Here is a 12,918-nt window from a genome sequence, read left to right on the forward strand (position 1 = left end):
TTGGATTAGATTTTCAGATACCCAAAAGTATATCTTCCCAGCAATGGGACCATTTCTCTTCTGCTCCCCCTCTGATGCCCCCTCTGCTTGGCAGGAGTAGTGGAATCAGAAGTCTCTGTCTCTCCCTCAGTCCTGAAGCAGCAGATGAGCATGCTCCCCTACTGCCTATTGGCCCTCTCCCTCTTTGGGTGAATGGTGGCAAAAGCAAAACAGGAAATATTGTCTCATGAAACCAAAGAGTACCTAAGCAAAGACCACTTCAATTGTGCTTTAACAAGATACTGAAAGCCAGCAGGACTCAGCTGCGTACCGTCTCTCAGCTTAGCCTCATTCTCAGGTCTCATTTGATGGCCCTGGTAGCATCAGACTCTTCACATTGTGGTGGCAAGACAACAGTAGCAGCTCTTCATGTGTGCTTAGGTTCAAGGCCAAAGAGAAAGCCCGTAACTCCTGTTAAATTCCCTGTAATCACTCTGACGGAGCCAACTTTCCACCTCCTGCTCGCCCATGAACCAGGCATTGAGGACAAATGAGTACAGCAATTCGATTGGCCAGGCCTGCTCCACCCCATCTCCCTGTCCAGACTCTGGGGCTCAGAGTGAGAAAAGGGAGGCCAGATCTTAGTCAGGAATCAAGGACGGCTTCTCTTTCCTCTCCATTTCTTACAGTAGAGCCTTATATTCAAAATATAAATCTGATCAAGTCAATCCTTCCCATCTTCCTTAGAATCTTCAAGAGCTTCCCACTACTCTCATGATAAAGACAAAAATCCTAAGGCCGGCCTATAAGACCTCACCTGGTCTGACCTCTATCCACTTCTGCTTCTATTCTCCATTCATGGCCTTCTTTGTTCTCTTGTTCCCTTCCTGTCCCTGTAGCTATTGGGCTGTTGCACCGACTGTTCTCACTGCCTGGAATGGTCTCTCTCTCCTTTGCTTAATTAATTCTTCTTGACTTTCAAGCTTTATTCAAGTATTCCTTCTTCAGAGAAGCTTGCCTCACCTCCCTGACAAGGTTAAATGTTCCTAATACAGATCCTCTGGGTCCTCTGAGCAGTTCTGACAGTTGTAGCTTTAGGTTTCTGTGTGACTCTTGGCTTAACATCTGTCTCTCTCAGTAGATTTTGTTCATTAGCGTGGAGATCAGGCCTGGTTGGGCTTTGTTGTCACTTCTCCAGCACCTCACTCAGCATATGGACCAATGGCCCAGGAATACGTTTGAGCATCCATCCATGCCACTGAGGAGCTAATCTGAGAGAAAAGGAGACAGACCTAAAAAAAAAAAAAAAAAAAAAAAAAAAAAATCCCCAAATCAAAAATATGTCCCCAAACCACCATTTGGGGTAAACGCAATGAAGATATTCATCCACACAACAGATCAAGATTAAGAACACAGGGCAGGGATCCCTGGGTGGCGCAGCGGTTTAGCGCCTGCCTTTGGCCCAGGGTGCGATCCTGGGGACCTGGGATCGAGTCCCACATCAGGCTCCCGGTGCATGGAGCCTGCTTCTCCCTCTGCCTGTGTCTCTGTCTCAAATAAATAAATAAATAAATAAGATTAAGAACACAGGTAGAGAAGCTACTTAGATGGTTGTGGTGATGTTAAAGGTGACACCTGAAGATAGGAAGGATCCGAATTCTTAAGCTCCCTAGCTTTGTGCTTCACTCAGACATGGCCACCTCAGGGCACCAAGTCTTGGTGCTTGGAACCAACAAATCGGCAGAGCCCCGAGGTGGAAAAAAACATGCTCAGCAAGTTTCCTAGGATTTCAAAACAAGAACAAATCCCAAGAAATGTGGTTCAAAATGCCCTTCTGGTGGGATGTCATGGGAGGGCTCACACCATGTAGCCGCTTCCTTTTCTCTAGACTGACATCTAATTAGTTGACTTTTTTTTTTAAGATTTTATTCATCTATTCATGAGAAACACACACACACAGAGAGAGAGAGAGAGAGAGAGAGAGGCAGAGACAGAAGCAGGCTCCATGTGGGGAGCCTGACGTGGGACTCGATCCCAGGACCCCAGGATCAAGGCCCTGGGCTGAAGGCGGCGCTAAACCGCTGAGCCACCCGGGCTCAGTTAACTGTTTTTAAAGGGAGGAAGTGGGACAGAAGCCCAAAGTAGGCATGTGACTTCAGTTTCCTTATAAAGCACCCTTTTCCTTCACTACTTGTCACTGCCAGTTCTCACAACTCGATGTTATTACATTTTTTAAAAAACTGATGTAAAATTCACATAGCATAAGTAAACCATTTTAAACTGTTCAGTTCCGTGGCATTTAGTCTTCTCGTCATCATGATCTCCTCCGTTCTCATCACCCCAAGTGGAAACCTTGTGCCAGTGAGCAGCCAACTCCCTGTTCCCTACCCTCATTCCCAGCCACCCCCACTCCCCCTGCAAGGACTAGTTTGCTTCCTGCCTCTATGCATTTGCCTCTTCGAGTTATTTCATACAGATGAAGATGTTACTGCATTTGACATTTGGGGTTATTCCAGAGTATTCTTACATTATAAAAGCTTGTACATTGTTTTGTGCTCCCATGAACTTACAAACTAGTTCTAACTAAGGTCTAAGATAAAAGGCTTTATTCGGAAGTCAGTGGTTATTTATAATAATGAGGAGGAATTAGGAAAAGATTTACAGCAGACAAGTGACAAACCTGTTGGTTGGTACCTATCAGCACCGCGATGAAAGTCTAATGCACATGTAAAATAAATAGTGTCATGCCCATACTTCTGAAGCAAACTATTAAAATATCCTCATTTTCTCGGAGCAACTAAGAGCATTTTCCTTGGATATGTGAACGTTGAGAATGTGAAAGACATCTATTAGCCTGTGTGGAGTGGATGATGAATTGATGAGCACTCGATCCGGAATTCAAACCATGAGCAGGAAGTGATTTGCCTGAAATTGTCTTTGTATATTTTTTAAAAAGATTTTATTTATTTATTTGTGAGAAGGAGAGATAGTGTGTATGCGTGGAGGGGAGGAGGGCAGAGAGGCAGAGGGAGGGAGAAGCAGCTCCCCGCTGAGCCGGGAGCCAGAGGTGGGGCTCCATCCCAGGACCTGGGGATCATGACCTGAGCTGTAAGGCAGACAATTAACCTGCTGAGCCACCCAGGTGCCCCTGTGTATTTTTTTAACATACTATTTTTGAAGATTTGAAACACGGTTAAATAATCTTTGATCACTTAAAGACTCTTTCAATGTTATATGTTCATTTACACATTTAATGTTAAACTTGTAAATGCTCTTTCACTTGAATTACAATGAAGATCATATATTTTAAATTATAAAATACAATCGAGTCTTGGGGAAAACCGGGGGTGACGTTTTAGATGGGTACATATGAAGTCTTCATTGCAACAGACTGTCATTTTGTAAATTCAGTTTTACAAATGAGATTTTAACAATTACACATTTGTTTCTGTAAACAGGAAAATAAAAGGAAGCTTGATATTGAAATTCTGAAATCTACATCTCTCTTGAAAAGTCCTTTTCTTCAAAAGGAATTCCTCTCCCCTCTGGATTATTTTTTTCATAAACTGCTTTCACTGAAACCAGATGAGCTACGTTTGCACCCTCATGATTGCCTTATACATATATTTGAAAGCCAAAATGATGTATTCTAACACCACAAGGAAATTTCTTTGGTTACAACACCATCATTTCTAAGTGCATTGTCAATTCATGGAGATCACTCAAAGCCTTATGCTAGGATCTCAAAACTGGCTAACACAGCTGGACTGTCAATATTGGGTCTAAATTTAGTTGTTAATTGGTCAATCAAATGGCCTCGTTGCCATGACTAACTAAACAATATACATGAATGATTAAGATTAAATTGCTTGGAAAAGAGGGAGGGGCACTGGAAGATGAAAAGGAGGCATTTAATCATTAGCTAAAGTGCATGGAATTTGAACTCCTGTGTCCAGACTCAAAGGGATTTCTAAAGGAAGTGATTTCCAAATTCAAGCTCTTTTAGTTAAGGAAATCTGCCAGGATTCAGAGTGATAATGAGGACATCACTTTCTGATCTTAAATGCTTCAACAGATGATGGAAAAGAAATTTTTTTTTCATTAAACTGACATAGTGGTTCTTAGCTTGAAGATCTTAAACGGTGATTTCAGATACAGTGTCTCATGCTGGAAACTTCCTAGATGAAAGTTGCATTCTGAATCCCAATTTCATAGGGACTCTCCATCCACCCACCCTGAGTTTGTCCAGTCTCCCCCACAACTGGCTGCTTCTGATCCTGCTCAGGCATCAGACATCTCCCTATGATGCTTTGTTTCATTCTGCAGACATTCAGTTTTCTAAATGTCTTAGTGATAACCCCGGTGAACACTCATATTATGTTTGCAGTGGAACAGGGCAGGGAATTGAAGCCTTAGGACTCTGGAGCCAGACAGAAATGGGATCAATTCCTGACCTTTATCACTGGATAGTCTGAAGCCCCCTAACCTCTTCAAACCTACGATATGTATGTAATCTAAACAATAGACAGCACCCAGATTCTAGAGCCAGACTGCCTGGGTTCAAATCTAATTCATCACTTACTAGCCAATTACTTACTCACTCTCTGTCTTAGTTTTCTTATTTGTAAAAAAGAAAAGGGGGGGGGGGTGGAGAATAATGATACCCGCATCAGAAGGTTGCTATGAGAATCAAATGAGTTAGCATATGTATATCATATCTGTATTTGGCACATGGTAAAAGCCATATGTGATTTCAGTAGTAGTAGTGGTGGTGGTAGTAGTGGTGGTGGTGGTGGTAGTGACAGTGTTAATAGTAAGAGAAAAGTTACTGTTGGGGCACTTGGGTGGCTCAGTCAGTTAAGCATCTGCCTTCAGCTCAGGTCACGATCTCAGGGTCCTAGAATCGAGCCTGGGGTCAGGCTCTCTGCTCAGTGAGGAGTCTGCTTCTCCCTCTCCCTCTGCTGCTCCCCCAGGCTTGTGCTTTCTTTTTCTCTCAAATAAATAAATAAAATCTTTTAAAAAAGTATTATTGTCACTGTCACCAACTAGTTGTATGGGAATTGACTGAGATCACAGAGTACCTCACAAAGAGTAAGTATTCAATCAGTCCTACTTATTATATGTTACTGCTTCAATCCCTGGGTGGCGCAGCGGTTTGGCGCCTGCCTTTGGCCCAGGGCGCGATCCTGGAGACCCGGGATCGAATCCCACGTCGGGCTCCCGGTGCATGGAGCCTGCTTCTCCCTCTGCCTGTTACTGCTTCAGAAATTATAAAGGCAGGGATGCTCATTCTCCTTCATGTGACAATAAACATTTCTAGGGAGTAACTGTGAAAGGCTGAGGACTGTGCCAGCTGCTGACCACACAGCCAGGCAGAACCAGAAGCAGAAACGGGAGGCCAAGTCCCAACAATGCTTAGGCTAGCAGGGAAACGAATGTGCGATGTGGTACCTCGGGTGCTATGATCCATGTTTATGTAGGATGCCACGGCACCCAGAGCACAGGGATCGGGGAGGGCTCCCTACGGAGAGGACACTGGAGCCAAATCTTTACATATGAATGGTGCCAGCCAGATGGAGAGGTCTAGGGGCTTTTCAGGAGAGGAAGCAGCCACACCCCAGGGGGTCTTTCTGTCCCAACATGCCTCATCATATCACTCCCTCCAAGATGGGGCCATCCCATCTTGGCTCCTCACTGCCAAGGAGACAAAGGTTAAGCTCCCTAGTGGGCATTCAAACAAAGCCTTTTTATCATCTGACCCTATCTGCTTTGTAAACCATCTCCCACCACTCCTCTTCGTGAGCACTGTGTTCTGAGCACTGAATTCTGAGCACTCCATTCCAGCTTTCAACACACTTGCCCCTGCATGGCACTCTCTCCTTTTTCTCTTCCATTCCCCATCCTGCACCTTCAACCCCCACATTCAAGTCCCATAGAATGTCACCTCCTTGGCAAATCTCTTATCTTCCCAGGAAGAAATAATTCCTCCTTCCTCTATACCTCCTTAGGCACACTCTTTACCACATTGTATCATTATGTCTTGTTTATCCCCTCTCCCCATCCCCCCAGTAAAATATAAATTCTACAAGGTCAAAGTTTTATTTGATTTTACATTCCCAGAGCTTGGCCAAACACATGGTAAGCTCTTGATAAACTTGAGCTATTATTTCTCTGATGGATGCTGAGCAAATACTCACTGAGTCACAGAATTAGTATAAGCAGTGCTTGTTGAAAAAGAAGTCAATCTACCAGATCAGAGATTGTTCACAGAAATTTTGTGCAGAGAAAATGAAGCACTGTTTCCTGACCTTCTCTCTCCTTAGACTCCCAAGCCAATAGGAAAAAAAAGAATTGGAAGAAATTACCCCTTGGGAATCCCATGTCACCATGAAATGCACAGCACTTGTATTTGAGCTTCTCTTGCCATCCAATGAGCTCTTATCAGCTGTTAGACATCATGGCTTAGATTTCCCTACACAATAAATTGAAGTGATTGCCACTTATAACTTGCCAGGGACATACATGAGATCAATTCAGACTCTGCCATTAGAAGCAGGGACCTGGCCCTCAGATCACGCACTGCATGGTGCTGAGAGGTGCTTCACCAGTGTCACTGGGGGGTGAACAGCACCAACAGAAGAACCCTTTGGCAGCAAAGTAGAATAAGGGCACTTAAAATCAGCAACCTTTTTTTCCCTCTAATTTGCTATATCACCAGGGTTGGGCAGTTGGGGCACTCACATAATGTGGCCATATCCATGAAAAATTGAAATGGCATTGTCAACCCCATACTAATGTGGGAAAGAAAGGTGGAAGGAAATATAGACAAAATTAAATGTCCATATAACCTGTAGCTCATTGACAAATACTTGAGGCAGACAGAATAGAATGTTCCTCCAGGAAGCTCCTAACCATTTCATGGTTGCTAGAGGGAAAAACAAACTTGATACAACAACAGCAAGGCCTCCAGTATCCGTGAGTCTTCTTTAGCATATGAAAGTCCTTTTGGAACTTCCCTTATCTTTACCTACCCTCACCCCAAAGTATATAATCAATTGTTCCTCACAATCTCAGGGCAGCAGGCAGCAGCAGGCAGCAGGCAGCAGCTCTTCCTGCCCATGAGTCCTGTCCCTATGCTTTAATAAAAACACCATTTTGCACTGAAGATGTCTCAAGAATTCTTTCTAGGCCATTGGCTCTGGACCCCACTGAAACTCACCTATATTCAAAACCTATATCACATATTCTCTGGGTCCTGGGATTGAGCCCCACATCCGGCTGCCTGCTCTGCAGGGAGTCTGCTTCTCTCTCTCTCTCTCTCTCTCTCTCTCTCTTCCTCTCTACCCCTCCCAATGCTTATTCTCTCTCTTAAAAAAATAAAAATCTTTAAAAAAAATAAAACATCACATATCATATATGAAAGTTGCCCATATATACTTTTTTCTGCAAATGAGTGCCCCACTACTTGAGCCTTAGACTCCACTCCATGCTGCCAAAAAAGACATCTCACTTGTATCACTCTCATTTCTCCCACAAGGAGCATCATTTCTTACCTCTTCTCTGGCTTTAAGAATGTGAAGATCTCTCCCAATTATAGAAATAAACTAGGGATCCCTGGGTGGCGCAGTGGTTTGGCGCCTGCCTTTGGCCCAGGGCGCGATCCTGGAGACCCGGGATCGAATCCCACATCGGGCTCCCGGTGCATGGAGCCTGCTTCTCCCTCTGCCTGTGTCTCTGCCTCTCTCTCTCTCTCTCTGTGTGACTATCATAAATAAATAAAAATTAAAAAAAAAAGAAAGAAATAAACTCTACTTTTTGATTCTCTCCCTACTGTTCCTTCTAGCTGCTCTCACTTCCTCAGTTTATGGCCTGCTTCCTACCTTTCCACAATCTCCCTGTCTACATCAAGAGTAATTGTAGAAAATCTTCTGGGATCACCAGCTTCTAGATTTCTTGGCAGGTAGTGAACACATAATATTTGTCTCAATCCTGGTCTACTGGTCACAATTAGGTACTGCTATTTGCCACTGAACTCTTCCTAATCAATACACTAGGTGACAGTGGTGGACTGCTCTGGGTTTTGTTTGCTTAGCATTTCTTCCCTCTTCTTGTCATAAGAACCTGACTTTCCTTTGGGTAACTCTCCATTTCCTATTTACTGTGGTCCTGAAGGACCATGAGCCATGAGAGCTCACCAAACACAAGGATTGGGTGAGGAATGGACTATGATCTAAGCTGGGCCAATCCAACTCTCTGCTGGGACACTGACTCTTGAGCAGAGTGACACAAGGGTGGAAAGCATTTGGATTTGTCACCCTGATGACAATGCCTGAAAAAGCCTGTACATGGAATCTCCAAAGCTTCCCTGGTTACTCTTTTTCTAAGGCTTAATATTAACTAAAATATTAACTGCTGTTAGAGAAATTCGTGAGGACCCAAGTTTAAAGATGATTTTGATAGAAAGGAATACTTTTAGCTTTTAAAAAAGTTTATTTAATTTTACTTTGCCATTATCTATCAATTCATATAATAAATTCCTCTTTTGATTCTGTCCCATTTCCTTTCAATATATCCCATTTTTGTTAGGTTAACTTGACTTGGTTTGTAATTGCAACCAAAGGAATGTAACTGACATAGTGACTAATAAAAATATAAATTAATGAATGCTCCTTTGGAAATCAACTTAGAACGCCAAGCTCGAAGTTATAATATACATTCAAATATGGTTTGATTTCTTAAGGTGGTCATCTCCACAATGGAATAGTCCCATAGCTTATAAAATCCAAATTGGAATCTCTGAGAATGTTCTTTTAAAGCATTCAGCTTCGGGGCACCTAGGTGGCTCAGCAGGTTGAGTGTCTGACTCTGTTTCAGCTGAAGTCATGATCTCATGGTCTTGAGATCCAGCCCTGAGTTCGAGTTGCATGCAACATGAGTCTGCTTGAGATTCTCTCTTTCACCCCTCCCCACTCGTGCAACTCTCTCTCTTTCTAAAATAAATAAATCTTAAAGGAGAGAAAATAAAGTGTTCAGCTTTTATTCCTATATATGCGTGGCAAATATATATATATGCTTAAAAGATCTTAGGAGTTTTGTTTGATTATGTTTTTCCTTTGGAAAATATAATGTGGTTAAAATAAAACTTAATCTTCATGCCTGGGGAGCTCATCATTTCTGCAACTTGTCAGAAGCTAGGGAGATGTTCAGCTTGGAGGGGCAGGTCCCTTCCTCCAAGCTAAGGAATTTAATGGACCCACAGTATCAAGTCCTCTCCTCCATACCATTTGTAATCCTTCCTAAGGGATAAAATAGACTCTAACATCTTGCTTTAATTGGTGTTCTTGGCAAGTCTTCATTTGGCCAAGATTCATCCTAAACAAAAACACAGTTTACTGCTGGGGGATGACAAACTACTAACGCTGAGAAGCCCTAAAGAAGCTCCTTGGCAGGTTTAGTGACTTGCCATTGTTTCCTAGAAGATTATTCAAAACCTCCCCATGGCTTTGGATAGCATTTTTTAAAAATGAAGTCTTTATTCCTTAACAGTAAAAAAAAAAAAAAAAAATGGCTAAGACAATTCACCAGGACTCAGGTTCAAGGTAAAGATGATTTTGACAGAAGATAAATATTTCTAGCTTTAAAAGGGTGTGGTATTTAATTTTAACAACTTTGCCATTATTCATCTCCTTATCTATGATCATCAGGTGTTTATTCCAGGCTCTGCCTTCAGACCTGTAAGTACCATGTTCAGATGACTTCTTTATGACACTCTTCCAATAGAAACATTGCCTTAATCTTATCACAAATTCCAACTATTATCTTCCATACTTGCCACCAGTTACCAAGGAAACTTTCCTGCCCTGTGTGTATAGCAGAATTTTATCATTAAAAAAAAAACAAAAACAAAAACTTTGTGGGCAATTGTTTATTTCTCATTCTTATCAGGCAGTGGGAAGGAATACATAGTTAATCCTAATGAAAAGTTTCAGCCAAACATCAAAATGGCATATCTTAAAACATGTTTTTGACCTGAGCTAAGACAGTGGTTTCTAAATGCTTGTGCATGGCCTAGCTTGCATCAGAAATAATGGAAAAGTTTCTTTATAAAAATGCAGATCCCTGGGCTTCACTTGATCCAACGAATCAGTCATTTTAATGGAAAACACATCCATTTGAAAGACTGAAGTGTAGTTACAACTTGCTACATACAAAGGTGTCCAAGAGACAGCAGCCTGGAAAAGCAAGGGACAAAACTGTAGATACAGAAATGATCATATTTGCAAAAAAAAAAAAAATAGTTATAAACAGGGATGTCTGGGTGGCTCAGTAGTTGAGCATCTACCTTTGGCTCAGGTATGATCCCAGGGGCCAGGGACGGAGCCCCACACTGGGCTCTCTGCTCAGTGGGGAGTCTGCTTCTCCCTCTCCCTCTCCCTCTGCCTTCCACTCCCCCTGCTTGTTCTCTCTCTCTCTCTCTCTCTGCCAAATAAATAAATAAAATCTTTTTTCAAAAAGGATTTGGAAGACAATACACAAAAATAATGTTAAAAATGGTGGGCTTATTTTAGGAAGTGCAAAGTAGAGGAGAAAGGATTTAGTTTTCAATTTTCCCCTTCTGCACTTTTTTGAGTTATTATCATGCTAACCAGTAGCATGAAAACTTTCACAATTGAAATTAATTAATCAACAGTGAAAATATATTAAAAGCTTTACAGAGCATTCTGATCATCAATGGTTTCAGGGACCATTGCACCAGGCAAATGAGATAAAAGTCCATTAGTTTAATTTCTCATTAAAGGAATTGTGCGTTCCCTCAAGATTCGAGTTCTTCCAATTATCCTGTAAATACCAGGCCTCCAAGCAATGCTGACACCTGCTAGCATTTAGCTACACAGAAAGTAATAATGGAGAACAAATGAGTGGGTAATAAAGAACTCCCATTGAAATTGGAGTGGAAACATAGCTCAGTGAGGAAAAAGTCTTACAACTACTTTTACAGGAAGACAGACTGAGAAAGTACATTCCTACTCACCATCTGATATGTCCCATACACTGAGTACTTCATTTCACTTCCTTCAGTGAAAAGATCTGTAAGTCAAGCTAACATTTTTACTGCTTTGGTTCTCTCCTGAAAAGTTTGTCAGCAGCCAACATATTGAGTGTTATTGTTAAGAACTGAAATCATTTTGATATAGGTCTTTTTTTCTAGTTAGACAATGACTTCATTGCTTGAGTACACGGACACGTTTATGCAACCACGGCAGAGGCTGTGGATAACTCTTATTTCCAATTGGAGGGGAGGACTCATTTGGTCTTATAATATCAGGCCAACAAATAAATGGAACTCTCCATCAGCATCAGTCATATTTAGCATCCTTTCTATGTCTCTCAAGATGCTTTCAAACAGCAACAGCTTTCTTAATCCAGTAGTAGAGATCTTCGGGAAGAGCAAGGGCAAGCAAGTCCTTTGGACTTAAGAATTCTCAAGATTTGATTGCCTATCACAAAACATACTTGTGCAACACCTTGTGAGTTTCTCAGAGTCACATCAATTTGTGAGGGAGTCAGGCACATCTTGGCCAGTTTGTAAATAGCATGCTTTACGTCATCAGACATCAACTTTAGCCAGGTGGGGAAGCTGCAGTGGTAATGTAGAGCCAACTGGGACAGGCCCTTCCCAGGAGCATGCATGTGACCCATGATGGCAGTCGTCAGGTGGCAAAAAACCATTTTGATATAGATCTTAATGAAATAGACTGAGCTAGCCCCAAATGGAACATTCTTTAGTATTCCCTAATAGTAACATTCCACTGCCACTAGCCAAAGAGCAAGAACCTTCTACTGTTTAGATTCTAGTTTTGGGATTCTAGTTTTTACATACTTCTGCTCTTTTTCATCCTCCTCCATGCCATCCATACTCTTGGCCCAATATCCTGCCGTTAGCCACTTAGAGATGGAAGCAACTTAGTGAGCATATAAAACAAGAGTCAGGACAGAAATTCCTGCAGGTAGGAACTCAGAAAGATACCAGTGATTCTCAGCTGAGGTCCTCCATCAGAGCAACACGCGAGGCCAGGTCAACGTTCAGATTCCCGGTGGCCATACCTGGAAATGTGGATTCAGTAAGTTGGATGCTGGGCCCAAGAACCTAAATTTTTGCCAGCACTCCAGGTGATTTTGCTGTTCCCCATATGAGAAGCATTGTAGAGAACATAATTTTGAACAGAGAGAGTTAAATGTACTTAGATTCTTAAGGCTGAGGTCTGGTGCTGTCTGGGTTATTTTGTGGAGGTTACATCACCTTTATTTGCTTTCATTTTCTCCCTGTTGAATGAAGGATGACATTATAATGATCTCCGAAGTCTCTTCTACCTCTGAATTTTTGTGATACTATGAATTAACACAGGGATCAGGCGTTTATGAAAACTCTCCATGTTGCTTCCTAGTTATCCAATTGCTTCTGTCATCAATTGAATGCCAGAACATTCTTTACAGGCTTTCCTGGAAAGTAGAGAATCAAGATCCTTTGCTTTGGGTATCTGTGTTATTTTTCAGGGCCAGACCAGGCTAGACCACAGCCTTGCCCCAGAAGGCTGATCAGTAATTCTCAGTGAGCCTCCCAGCCATGGAAGTCTCCTGAACTAGTACCTCTCCTCTGGCCTCAGCTGGTCACTTGGGTACATTCCAGTTACTAACCAGCTTCACCAAACAGGTTGTTCTAACCATGTAATCACGTTTTGAAAGATGGAAGTTGTTTCACAGATATCTACCCCCACCCTTGTTCTGACTAGAGGAAGCCCAATTTTATTCAGGGCAGCTGAAAATATTCAAGATCTTAGTTTACTTTGCAGCTGGAATGGTCATAGGACACCATTCTGTCCAATGAGATACAGGCAAAAGTCCCCAGGGAAGCCGTTGCTTCCTCAATAAAAAAAGAGA

At 42.2% G+C, this 12,918-nt stretch overlaps 1 pseudogene; it reads right to left on the reverse strand.

Annotated features, from left to right (window-relative positions):
• Window positions 1-11,226: 11,226 nt before the first annotated feature.
• On the reverse strand, window positions 11,227-11,679 carry LOC121491916 (annotated as a pseudogene).
• Window positions 11,680-12,918: the final 1,239 nt, after the last annotated feature.

This window comes from Vulpes lagopus, chromosome 5 (genome assembly GCF_018345385.1).
Source record: "Vulpes lagopus strain Blue_001 chromosome 5, ASM1834538v1, whole genome shotgun sequence".
Taxonomy (NCBI): domain Eukaryota; kingdom Metazoa; phylum Chordata; class Mammalia; order Carnivora; family Canidae; genus Vulpes; species Vulpes lagopus.